This window comes from Chrysochloris asiatica, unplaced genomic scaffold (assembly GCF_000296735.1).
Source record: "Chrysochloris asiatica unplaced genomic scaffold, ChrAsi1.0 scaffold00013, whole genome shotgun sequence".
Classification (NCBI taxonomy): Eukaryota; Metazoa; Chordata; class Mammalia; order Afrosoricida; family Chrysochloridae; genus Chrysochloris; species Chrysochloris asiatica.
Genome location: NW_006408531.1, coordinates 11217352 through 11230242, shown reverse-complemented (window position 1 = coordinate 11230242; position 12891 = coordinate 11217352). Strand labels below are relative to the sequence as shown.

General features: G+C 38.4%; 1 pseudogene; it reads right to left on the bottom strand.

The window, feature by feature from the left end:
- Positions 1-689: 689 nt before the first annotated feature.
- On the bottom strand, positions 690-5778 carry LOC102827702 (annotated as a pseudogene).
- Positions 5779-12891: the final 7113 nt, after the last annotated feature.

Sequence of the window (12891 nt, the reverse complement as noted above, 5' to 3'; positions counted from 1 at the left end):
AGACTGGCAAAACTGTAAAGGAGGCTGAATTCATAACCTCAAAACTGTCTTCTATGCCAAAGAAAAGATTCTGGTAGGAAAAGTGGTATCCTCAGATTTAGAATTTGTGACATCTGTATAGATGAACCCAAAATGTGACATTTGTGTAGATGAACCCCAAAAATCTCAAACTTCTAGACCTCCCTGAATCTTCTGTCAAATGAGGTAGTCCTCTCTTGCCAGAGGAGAAAACTTCACCACTCATAGAGGCTTTGCAAAAGTCTCATTTCAGTCAGGTATCACACTAGACAACACTTTTATTTCTCTTTCTTTTTAAATATGTGCACATCCAGCTTTTATTAGCATGATGGTTAAGTGAATAAAACCAAATACTAGTGTAAAAAAAAGTGTCAAATGGTAGAAAAACATATTTGAGTAAGTATGACATAATTTTTTGAGTCAGATAATAAACATGGTCTTATATTTTTGTTGCCACGGCCAACAGAAAGTTAAACAATGAATGAAAATGAACTAAGGGAACTTAAAGGTCAAAAAAGGGCCACAAACAATATTCTCTATGTTTTAAATTTTTAGACAAAGGAACTGAGAATAGAAGAAACAAACCCAACAACATACACACCATGATAATAGGCTTTAAAAATGACTTTCAATTTGTATCTTTTCTGAAAGCATTAAGGGAGTAGAGACCCTTATTGTAGATTATGTAGCATCTCCTCTTTGGCTAGGAGGTGTGTGGTTTTGTTGACTAGAGACAGAAATGATTTCAGCTTCTGAGACCAGTCCTTTAAAAAATTATTTGGATCCTTTGGTCTCTGGAGGTTGATAATTGCTGCCAGCAAAAATGATCTTGTTAACTAAAACTTGAGAGAAGGGCCTCTGACTCATCAACAGATCCAGAAGCTGTAGCATCCTCTTCATTGTTACCATTGTATAATATTTGGCCATAATTCAAATACTACATTCAACAACTCTGTTCTTCAAGTCTTTCCACCTTTGTTCACCTTCCCCTGTATAGCTGAAAACATCAGTTGCTGGACTCTCAGGAGAACCTTTTCTTAATTCCATTCTACAGTCATCAATAAGTGTGGTCCAATGCATCAACTCCATTGTAGTCAAAAGCTTTAAAAGATCCTTGTATTTGGGATTATGCGGTGTACCATCTGACTGTTCATTGTCAAAAGGAGCCTGGAAAACATAGAGAACAACGCTTTTCAGACCCTGTTGCCCCTTTTCACTTTCTGCCTGTGTACAGGGAATGTTGTATATTACTTTGTAGTGCTTACAAACAGACAAATAAGAGCCTTCATGCTGATCCAGATTAAGTTATAATATTTCATCTTTAATTTTTCTGTGTTTTCCTTCTGGAAAATTTTGGTGTTAATCTTCTTACTGATAATCTGTGTGTAGATGTAATCCTTCACAGCTAAGCAGATCCTCATCTGCTCCGAAATAAACTCCACTCGCTCTTTCTTCTCCGTTGACCTGTACGTTTCCACTTGGAACTCTTGTAGAATGGAACCTACCTCTTTCACGTCACCATTTTGTTCCTTGATAATTTCCAATGTTTCAGTCAGTTGAGCGCACTTAATTTCAGCATATACCTTTCCTTCTGTTACCATTCGTAGGGTATCAAATAATCAAAGTTTGGTTGGGAGGTCTGTGATTTCCTCAACGTAAGTACAGCATTGTTGAACCATTTTTGCAACAGCTATAATCCGCTCATTGTACGGGTCCAGTTTTCCAAAGAGAGAAGGGTTTCAATGACTGTTTGAAGTCTTCCTTCCTGGAGCACCTTCTTCCACTCCGGCAGGTGATGATCCACGTTGACACTGTAGTCCACCTCCCTGTTGACGATGCGTTAATGAGCCTGTTCCGTGCCGCCGTCCGCCATGTTTTCTCCCTAGTGTTCTTTAATGTCCCATTGATTCGGCCACCACTCGTTATGCCAAGATAATGCTTTTCTGTCCAAAATATATCACCACATCCTATAGTGCCTCAGAAAGAAGATGTGGCGCTGTGGGTTAATGCGTCAGACTGCAAAGCCGTTTGAATTGCAAGGTCGGCAGTTCAAGCTCACCGGCTGCTCCTTGGAAACCCTATACAGGGTCGCTATGGGTCAGAATCAACTCGACGGTACTTAACAACAACAACAGTGAGGAAATAAGGAGCTCTGGTAGCGTAGTGGTTATGAATCGGGCTATGAACCGGAAGGTCAGCAGTTCGAAACTACCAGCTGTTCCGCGGGAAAAAGATGAGGCTTTCTGCTCCCAAAAATTACAGCCTCGGAAACCCTGTGCAGGGTCACTAGGAGTCGGAACTGACTCCACGGCACTTAACAACAACAAAAAGTGAGGAAATAAGTTACACAGAATAATTGTTGTTGTTGTTCTTGTTAGGTGCCATCGAGTCAATACCAACTCCTAGTGACCCCATACACAACAGAACAAAACACTGCGTGGTCCTGGGCTAACCTCACAATTGTTGTCATGCTTGAGACAACTGATGCTGCCACTTTGCCAATCCATCTCACTGGGGGTTGGGGGGGGGGGTCAGTCTTCCTCTTTTTCTCTGACCTTTCATCTTACCAAACATGATGTCCTTCTCCAGAGACTGGTCCCTTCTGACAATATGTCCGAAGTATGTCTGGCCATCCTGGCCTCCAAGGAGTACTCTGGCTGTACTTCTTCCAACACAGAGCTGTTGTTCTTTTTTAAATAAATGTTTTATTGTGTATTGAGTGATATTTTACATGGGGAAACATTAGTTTTACATTCATTCTATCGTACATCGTTTCATTGCATTAGTTACCATACCGTCCACGCATCAACCCCCAGCGAAAGGGTATACCTTGCATGCCCCACCCCCACCCCACTGTCCTCAGCACACAGCCCCTTTCCCTCTCTGGGTCTCAACTCCTCAGGCACTCCATCTCTTCACGTCATCCTCTCTGTCTCCATTTCAGGCCTCACTGCTTCTCTGGGTGGGGTCCCACTCTCCGCTCTTCTCCGTGGATGGTCCCAGGGCCCTCTGCTCCTAGACTGAAAGGTTAGTCACTCCCCTCTTTGCTATAAAATATGCACTTTTACGCTTCAGTCGTCACACAGAGCTGTTGTTCTTTTGGCAGCCCAGGTACTTTCAATATTCTCCTCCAACACCATAACTCAAATGCATAAATTCTTCTACAATGTTACTTATTATTCACTGTCCAACTTTTGTATGCATATCAAGTTATTGAAAATACCATGGCTTGGGTCAGGTGCACCTTAGTCCTCAAATTGACATCTTTACTCTTCAATACTTTAAAAAGATCTTGTGCAATAGATTTGCCTAATGCAATACGTCATTTGATTTCTTGAATGCTGCGTACATAAGTGTTGAAGGTTGATCCAAGAAAAATGAAATCTTTCACAACTTCAATCTTTTCTCCATTGATAAGAATGTTGTTTATTGGTCCAGTGGTGAGGAATTTTGTTTCCTTTACATTGCAATCCATACTGAAGGCTATGGTCTTTGATCTTCATCAGTAAGTATTTTAAGTCCTCTTCACTTTCAGCAAGCACGGGTGTATCATCTGCATATCCAGGTTGTTAATTAGTCTTCCTCCAATCCTGATGCCAATTTTTCTTCATATAATCCAAATTCTCAGATTATTTGCTCAGCATACAGGTTGAATAAGTATGGAGAAAGAATACAACCATGTCACACACCTTTCTTAATTTTAAACCAGTCAGTGTTCCCATGTTCTGTATGAACAACTGCCTCTTGGTCCATATAAAGATTCCTCGTGAACACAATTAAGTGTTCCAGAATAACTCATACTTCGCAATGTTGTCCATAGCTTGTCATGATTCACATAATCGAAAGTCTTTGCTTTCAATAAAGCAATACAGCACAAGTAAACAATTTGCTGGTATTCTCTGCTTTCAGCCAAGATCCATTGGACATCAATAATGATATCCCTCATTCTACATACTCTTTTGAATCCAGCTTGAACCTCTGGAAGTTCTCTGTCAGTTTATGGTTGCAGCCGTTTCTGTATTACCTTTAGTAAAACTTTACTTGAATGGGATATCAAAGATATTGTCCGATGATTTTTGCATTCCATTGGGTCACCTCTCTTTGGAATGGGAACAAATACGTATCTCTTTCCATCAGTTGGCCAGATAGTTGTCTTCCAAATTTCTTAGCATAGATGGATGAGGTAGTGTCTCCTGTGCCACCTTACTTTGTTTAAAGCTTTCAATTTTTATTCCATCAATCCCCAGTGCCTTGTTCTTTGACAGTTCCTTCAATGCACCTTGGACTTCTTCCTTCAGTATCACTGGTTCTTGATCATATGCTACCTTGTGAAATGGTTGAACATCAACCATTTCCTTTTGCTACAGTGACTTTGTGTATTTCTTCCATCATGTTTTGATGGTTTCTGCATCATTCAATAATTTGCCCAGAGAATCCTTCAATAATGAAAGTCGAGGCTTGAATTTTTTCTTTAGTTACCTCAGCTTGAGAAATGCTGAGCCATGTTCTTCCCTTTTGGTTTTCTAACTCCAGATCTTTGCACATTTGACTTCGTCTTCTTGAGCTGACCTTTGAAATTTTCTGTTCAGCTCTTGGACCTCCTCATTTCTTCCATTTGCTTTAGCATCTCTACGCTGGAGAGCAAGTTTCAGTGTCTCTCTGACATCCATTTTGATCTTTTCCTTCTTTCTTGTCTTCTTAGTGACTTTTTGCCTTCTTTCTGTATGATGTTCTTGGTGTCATCCCACAACTTTTCTGGGCTTCGGTCTTTAGTGTTTAATGTATCAAATCTGTTCTTCAGATGATCTCTAAATTCAAGTGGGATATATTCAAGGTTGTGTTTTGCCTCTCGTGAGCTTGTTTTCATTTTCTTCAGCTTCAGTTTGAATTTGCATATGAACAATTGATAGTCTGTTCCAGAGTCTTCCCCTGACCTTGTTTTGGCTGGTGATATGGAGCTTTTCCTCCGTCTTTTTCCACAGATGTAGTCAATTTGATTTCTGTGTATTCCATCTGTATCATCATCTCTTATGCTGTTTAAAAAAGGTATTTGAAATGAACAAATCACTGTTTTTTCAGAATTTTATCTTGCCAGCATCATTTCTATCACCAAGGCCATTTTTCCAATTACTGATCCTTCCTCTTTGTTTTCAACTTTTGCATTCCAGTTGCCAGTGATTATCAATATATCTTGATTGCATATTTGATCTATTTCAGATTGAAGAAGTTGGTAGAATTCTTCAATTTCATCCTCACTGGCTTTAGCGGTTAGTGTGTATATTTGAATAATAGTGTTATTAACTAGGCTTCCCTGTAGGCACATGGATATTTATCCTATCACTTTGCTCCCATGGACTTTACTCCATTCGTGTCATCATGGTCAACTCTACTTTGAAGAGGCAGCTCTTTCACAGTTGCATTTTGAGTGCCTTCCCACTTTAGGAGCTCATTTTCCAACACTATATTTAAAATGTTTTTCTGATTTTCATAAGATTTTCAGTGACTAAAAACTCGGAAGCAGTTCATCTCTCCTTCTTCTTAGTCTATCTTCATCTGGAAGCTCATTTGAAACCTGTCAACCATGGGTGATCCTGCTGGTATTTAAAATACCGATGGCCTAGCTTCCAGAATCAAATCAACTCACAAGCCACCACAGTACAACAAACTGACAGACGAGTGGTGGGCACAAAGTAATCAGAACTATGGTTCAGTACCCTCAAGATTCACGCGCATATATTCCTCCAGTTCTTGCCAGTACATTTTATTCTGGTCTTCTATTTTAAAAGCACAGAATAATTAGAAAACTCACATAATACGTATTGGCAAGTATTGGAGAAATACGTGTGAGAGTGAATCTTGAGGGTACTGAACCAGACTAGAAGGCTGTGGTGTCATTGTTAGGTCCCATTAAGTAGGCGCTGACTCTTAGTAACCCTATGTACAACAGAACAAAACATCGCCCAGTCCAGCACCAACCTCACAATTGTTGTGTTTGAGTGCATTGTTGCTGCAAGCAAGGTTGTATCACCTGAATATTGCAGGTAGTTGATGAGATTTTCTGCAATCCAGATGCCACGTTCTTCTTCATATAATACAGTTTCTCAGATTCTTTGTTCAGTATACAGATTGAATAAGTATGCTGAAACAATATAACTCTGGTGTATTCCTTGTTTAAAATGTTCAGTATCTCCGTGTTCTTTTTCAATGACTATCTCCTGGTCTGTGGACAGATTCTTCATATGTACAATTAAGTGTTTTGAAATACACATTCTTTGCAATATCATACTTTGTTACGATCCACACAATTGAATGCATTTGCATCATTAATAAAGCACAAGTAAGCATCTTCCTGGTACTGTCTGCTTTCAGCCAACATTCATCTGAAATCAGCAATAATAGCCTTAGTTCCACATCCTCTTATGAATTCAGATTAAATTTTTGTCAGCTCCCTGTTGATGTACTGCTACAATCCGTTTTGAATTATTTTCAGCAAAATTTTACTTGCATGTGATAATAATGATATTGCTTGATAATTTCTGCTTTGCACTGGGACTTAACGATAGCAGGGTTTGAATTTACACTGAAACAGTAAACTCAAAATGTCATCATGAACCATTAGGTAGAGTGAGGACTTATGGAGGCCAAATGATAAACACAATTTTGGCCTAAGTCCATTCTATTGTGAATCCAAAAGTCCTATTCTGTGGGGGAAATAACCTAAGCAAGAAACAAACATTCTTATCAATTGTCAGAACTCTGGCATTGGTCCCAGACCTATTGCATTAAAGTAGTCATGATTATCATTGTGAATCATGCTGTAATGAACATTGGTATACAAGTACCTGTTCTGAGTCCCTGTTTTCAAGTCTTTGGGTGTACCTAGGAGTGAAACTGTTGAGTTATATGGTAGTTCCATGGTTAACTTCTTGAGAAAGATTCAGACTGTTTTCCAGAGCAATTGTACCATTTTATATCTAGCAATAGTTTATAGAATTTGAAATAATTAGAATTCCAATTGCTCTACATTCCTAACAACATTTGTTATTTTCCATTTTTCTTACAATTGTCATTCTAGAGAGGGTAAAGTGGTATGTCATTGTGATTTCAATGTGGGGTAAAGCACTGGACTGCAAGGTCAGTTTGAACCACAAGGTCAGTGGTTCAAACTCACCAGTCACTCCTTGGAAACCCTGTACAGGGTCACTATGACTTGGAACCAACTCAATGGAACTTAAAACAATAACAATGACTAAATGATTTGAAATCAGTGAAGGCACATGCCAGGGTTGTATTCTTTCACCATACTTATTAAATCTGTATACTGATCAAATAATCCAAAAAGCTGGATTCTACAAAGAACAACATGGCATTAGAATTGCAGAAAGACTTATTAACAATCTATAATATGCAGATGATATAACCTTGCTTGCTGGAAGTGAAGAGGACTTAAAATATTTACTGATAAAGACCAAAGACTAATCTGATCCATGAAACTAGATGTGGAGGATGGCAGATTGGGGAGAGACCTGTAATAACACAGAATATCACATGAAGTATGTTCAGGAGATGGTGTCGGAACTCTGAACTACACATAAAAAAATATTTAGAAGGATTGAAGACTTACTGTTAGTGGAATTTGTAGCAGAAGCAAGAAAGGTGGAGTTTTCTAATCTGTGGCCCTGGCAGATCCCGGAGCAGCCATCTTGACTAGAACAGAGTAGGTGAAGGATCAAGGGAGTATTCCCATCTCAGGGGGCTAGTCAATCCTGGGAGATAAATGTGGTTTTTGAATGGGGGGGGGCGGGGGAGGGAGGCCGCGTCTGTTCATCTGTCTGGCTCTGCCTGTGCACCTCTACTTTGTTGACTAGAGGGGGTGCCTGAGAGAGTGGATACCCCCTATCCCCAAAACTTTCTACTGTTGTACTACACACATGCATGGATCTGTTCAGCAAAGAACACTGGGTGCAGAATCAAAGAAGGGAGCAGAGTCAACAGGAACAGCCTAAAAAAGAGGGTTTTCAAAAATTGGCACTGGCCAGCCCTGGGCTGTTTCTCACTAGGAGAAACATCTGAACAGGCTTGAAGAGTGGGAGAAGCAAAAAGGAGAAAGGCCAAAAACCAAATTTTGAGTTACATCATAAGGAGCAATGGTAACATCCTGAAATTTCTCAGGTGGCCTTGAAGGCAAGAATCCAAAAAAGGTGCATTAAAGTCTTACTCATATTTTGCTACAGATTTTATTTTTGTGGCAATTATAGACTTTAGTGTCCTGTTTTTGTTTATCTTTTCTTTTTTTCCATTTATTTCTTTGGTTTTGTTCTCCCTTTTACCTTGGGGGTTTTCTCTCCCTATGTTACCCAAGAAGAGACAGCAATTGCAGTCAAATAGCCAAGCTATAATTGTACAATATAAAATCCAACCATCCAGGCAAGACCCAATACCAGCTGCTATACACCAGATAGATAGCTAACACTTGCTGAAATTATTTTGAGTCGAGTAATAAGAAAAGTGAAAGGGAAGCACATCTCCTGAACACATCTACCAGGAGGCAATCAGGAAACTTAATTATACACCAGCATATATTCACCTAATTATTGAAAATGCCCCAAAAGCAACAGAAAATCTCAGCACATGTCCAGAATCAAGATACATTTGCTAAAACAAATGATCTAGAGGTAAACCTAGAATTTCCATTGGGAAAAGGACAGGCTATGGAACTGCCTGATAAGAGATTCAGGAGAATGATATTGAGGCATATCTAAATGCTCCACAGAGGGGTTGAGAAAAATAAGGAAGAAGACAGGAAAGTGCTACAGGAAAAATTAGAAATAGCATTGGAAACAATTCAAAATCTGCAAAAAGAGGTCCAAATGGTTCATAATAAAATAACAGAAAAGAATAATACACTGTAAGGGCAAAGGAATAGAGTTGAAGAAATGAAAGCAAGAATAGGTGAACTTCAGAAGTAAAAAGAAGAGAAAAAAAAAGTATTCTCATACAATTTGATGAACTTGACCTACACCTACGGAAGCAGTAGCTCAAAAGAGGGAACAAGTCCTTACAGCAAGAATCATTCCCACCCCCTCCACACACAGAGTAGACAGGGATGGGCAACTTGGACATTGGCTACCCAAAATGGGGGGCGGGGGGCTACAAAGGCAAGAAGTGACTGGCTTACAAGCTTTCAAGACGGAACCTAGATCCAGAGGTTGTGGAGGAAGGTAGAACCTCCAGTGAGTAGTATTCAATCTGACTAGGCAGGGCTGATGCAATGAAATGCAGACGGGTCTCTTGTGATACAATAGTGAATAATTGTTATCAGGACTGTTTGTGAGGGTTGGAAATGTAAAGGTAGATGTTTTATAGCAAGGAGGGGAGTGATTAACTTTTCAGTCTAGGAGCGGAGGTCCCTAGGACCATCAAGGGAGAAGAGCAGAGAGTGGGACCCTACCCAGAGAAACAGTGATGCCTGAAATGGAGGCAGAGATGATGATGTGGAGCAATGGAGCAGCTGGAGACTTTAGATCCAGAGAGGGAGAGGACTGTGTACTGAAGACCTGAAGGGTACGGGGGAAGGATTGCATGGAGGGGATTGTAACCATGGCAATGAGACGATATATGATAGAATTAATGTAAAACTAATGTTCTCCCATGTAAACTATCACATAATTTACAATAAAACATTTAAGAAAAAAAAAAAAAAAGTTCCTGTGCAGCAGATTTGCCTAATGCAAAAAAAAAAAAAAAGAATAGGTGAACTTGAAGACAAATCCCTCAATACTGCTAAAATCGAATAGCAAGCAGAAAAAATAATTTAAAAATCTGAAGAAAGTCTAAGACTCATGTTGGACAACATGAACAGGAATAACCTGAAAGCAGTTGGAGTTCTGGAACAAGAAGGATCACAGAAGACCACAGAGGAGATAGTTGAAGAACTGCTGGAAGAAAATTTCCTTACCATTCTGAAAGACAAGAAGATAAGCATTCAAGAAGCTGAACAAACCCCAGGAAGGATAGACTCCAAAAGAAAATCAACAAGACATATCATAATCAAACTTTCCAAAATCAAAGACAAGGAGAGAATCCTGAAAGCAGCTAGGGAAAAGGAAAAGTGTTACTTACAAAGGCAAGCAAATAAGATTAAGCTCTGATCTCTCAACAGAACCCATTCAGGTAAGAAGGCAATGGGAGATAAATATAAAAACCCTGAAAGAAAAAACTGCCAAGCAAGAATAGTCTACCCAGCGAAGCTGGCAATCAAATACAACAGTGCAATAAAAACATAACAGGATAGACAGAAGCTAAGGAATTTTGTCAAAGTCAACCCAGCACTTGAAAACATCCTAAAGATAGTTCTTTGGACTGAGGTCCAACAAGAACAGACAAAACCAAAGATCGACATATGTGGCAACAATACCCGGAACTCAATAGACCAATGGAAGAGTCCAGAACTGAACCAAACAACAAGAACAAATTCAGAGGATCTGGGAGGTCAGTCTATGATCCCAACAATTACAATATGAAAGAAGGGGAAAATATAGGAACAGAGATCCAGGCGGTGAGGAGGTCAGGTAGCTTGCAGGATAAAATAGACTGTTCTAAAGGGAGGAAAAATTAATAGAATATAGGGTAATCTCAAAGAAAATTAATACTTCACAATTTATCAAGAAAATGAAAATCCAAGAAGAATATGGAAACATTAAAATTATGAAGAAACTGACAAGAAAGAGCATAAAAAACATGAAATCAGCACAGGAAGGCATTCAGAACAAAGACACAAGCAGCACCACACACACAAAAAATGCATAGTACAGCAATTAATTCATTCCTATCAATAATTACACTGATTGTCAATGGATTAAATGCACCAGTTAAGAGACAGACGGTGGTGAGATTGATAAGAAAACAAGATCCTTCAATATGCTGTCTCCAAGAGATATGCCTTACACACAAAGACAAAAAGAGATTAAAAGTTAAAGGACAGAAATAAATACACTAAGCTTATTGCAATTAAAATAAGCAGGAGTGACAATACTAATCTCTGATCAAATAAGCTTGAAGGCAAAAACGAGCATAAGAGAAAAAGAAGGATATTTTCTCATGATTAAAGGGTCAATTGAACAAGATGACATAACCATAATAAATATCTAAGCTCCCAATGAAAGAGCCCCCAAAAGACATAAAGCAAACACTATAGAATTGAAGAAAGAAATAGAAAAATCTACAACAGTAGTAGTAGGTATTAAAACACCACTTTTGAAAAACGATAGAACAACCAGAAAGAAACTCAACAAAGACACAGTGGAACTAAACAATGCAATCAAACTTGACATCATAGATGTGTACAGAGCATTCAACCCAACAACAGCACAATACACATTCTTTTCCAGTGCACATGTATCATTCTCTATAATAGATCATGTGTTAGGCCACAAAACAAGCCTCCATAAATTGACAAACATCAAAATACTACAAAGCATCTCCTCAGATCACAATGCTATAAAATGGTAGACCAAGGAAATGAAGTCAACTATATGGAAACTGGATAGTACCTTGCTTAAAAGCTTTCAGATAGTAGAACAAATAAAAGGTAAATTCACAAAATTCCTAGAAACCAATGAGAATGAAGACACAACATACCAAAATCTTTGGGACACAGCAAAAACAGTGATGAGAGGGAATTTTATTGCAATAAATGCACACACCAAAAAAGAAGAACCAAAATCAACACATTAACACAACATCTCCAACAATTAGAAACAGACCAACAAAGTAAACCTACAGTCAACAGAAAAAAATAAATCATAAAGATTAGAGCAAATATAAATGAGATAGAAAACAGAAAAACTATAGAAAGAATAAACAGGACAAGAAGCTGGTTCTTCAAAAGGATTAATAAAATTGGCAAACCTAACAAAAAAAAAAAAAAAAAGAGGGAGAAGACACAAATAACACACATAAGAAACCACATGGGTGATGTCACAACAGAGCCAAAGGAAATAAAAAGGATAATAACAGAATACTATGAAGAATTGTACTCCAACAAATTTGAAAATCTAGAGGCAATGAATACATTTTAAGAAAAATACGGCCTACATAAACTTACACAGAGTGAAGTAGAAAACTTGAACAGACCTATAACAAAAGATGAAATCGATCAGATCATCAAAGAACTCCCAACCAAAAAAAGTCCAGGTCCAGATGGCTTCACTGGTGAGTTTTATCAAATATTCACAGAAGAGCTGTCATCAATTCTACTCAAATTATTCCAGAATATAGAACAGGTTGGGAAACTTCCTAATACATTTTATGAAGCAAGCATAGCACTCATACCAAAACTAGGGAAGGGCATTACTAAGAAAGAAAATTATAGACCAATATCCCTCATGAAAATAGTTCCAAAAATTCTCCACAAAATCCTAGCCAACTGAATTCAATAACACATCAACAAAATAATACATCATGATCAAGTAGGATTCATATCAGGGATGCAAGGATGGTTCCACATCAGAAAAACAATCATATAAATTGATATAGAAAAGGTATTTGACAAAATCCAACATCCATTCCTGATAAAAACACTCAACAAAGTAGGAATTGAAGGGAAATTCCTCAACATAACTCAGAGCATAAATATAAAACCAACAGCCAATATCACCATCAATGGACAGAAACTGAAAGCCTTCCCTTTGAGAACAGGAACCAGACAAGGATGGCCTTTATCACCACAACTGTTCGATATTGTGTTGGAAGTCTTATCCAAAGCTGCAAGACAAGATTGGGAAGTTAAAGGCATCCAAATTGGCAAAGAAGAAGTAAGACTCTCTCTATCTGCAGATGATATGATCTTATACCTAGAAAATCCGAAAGACT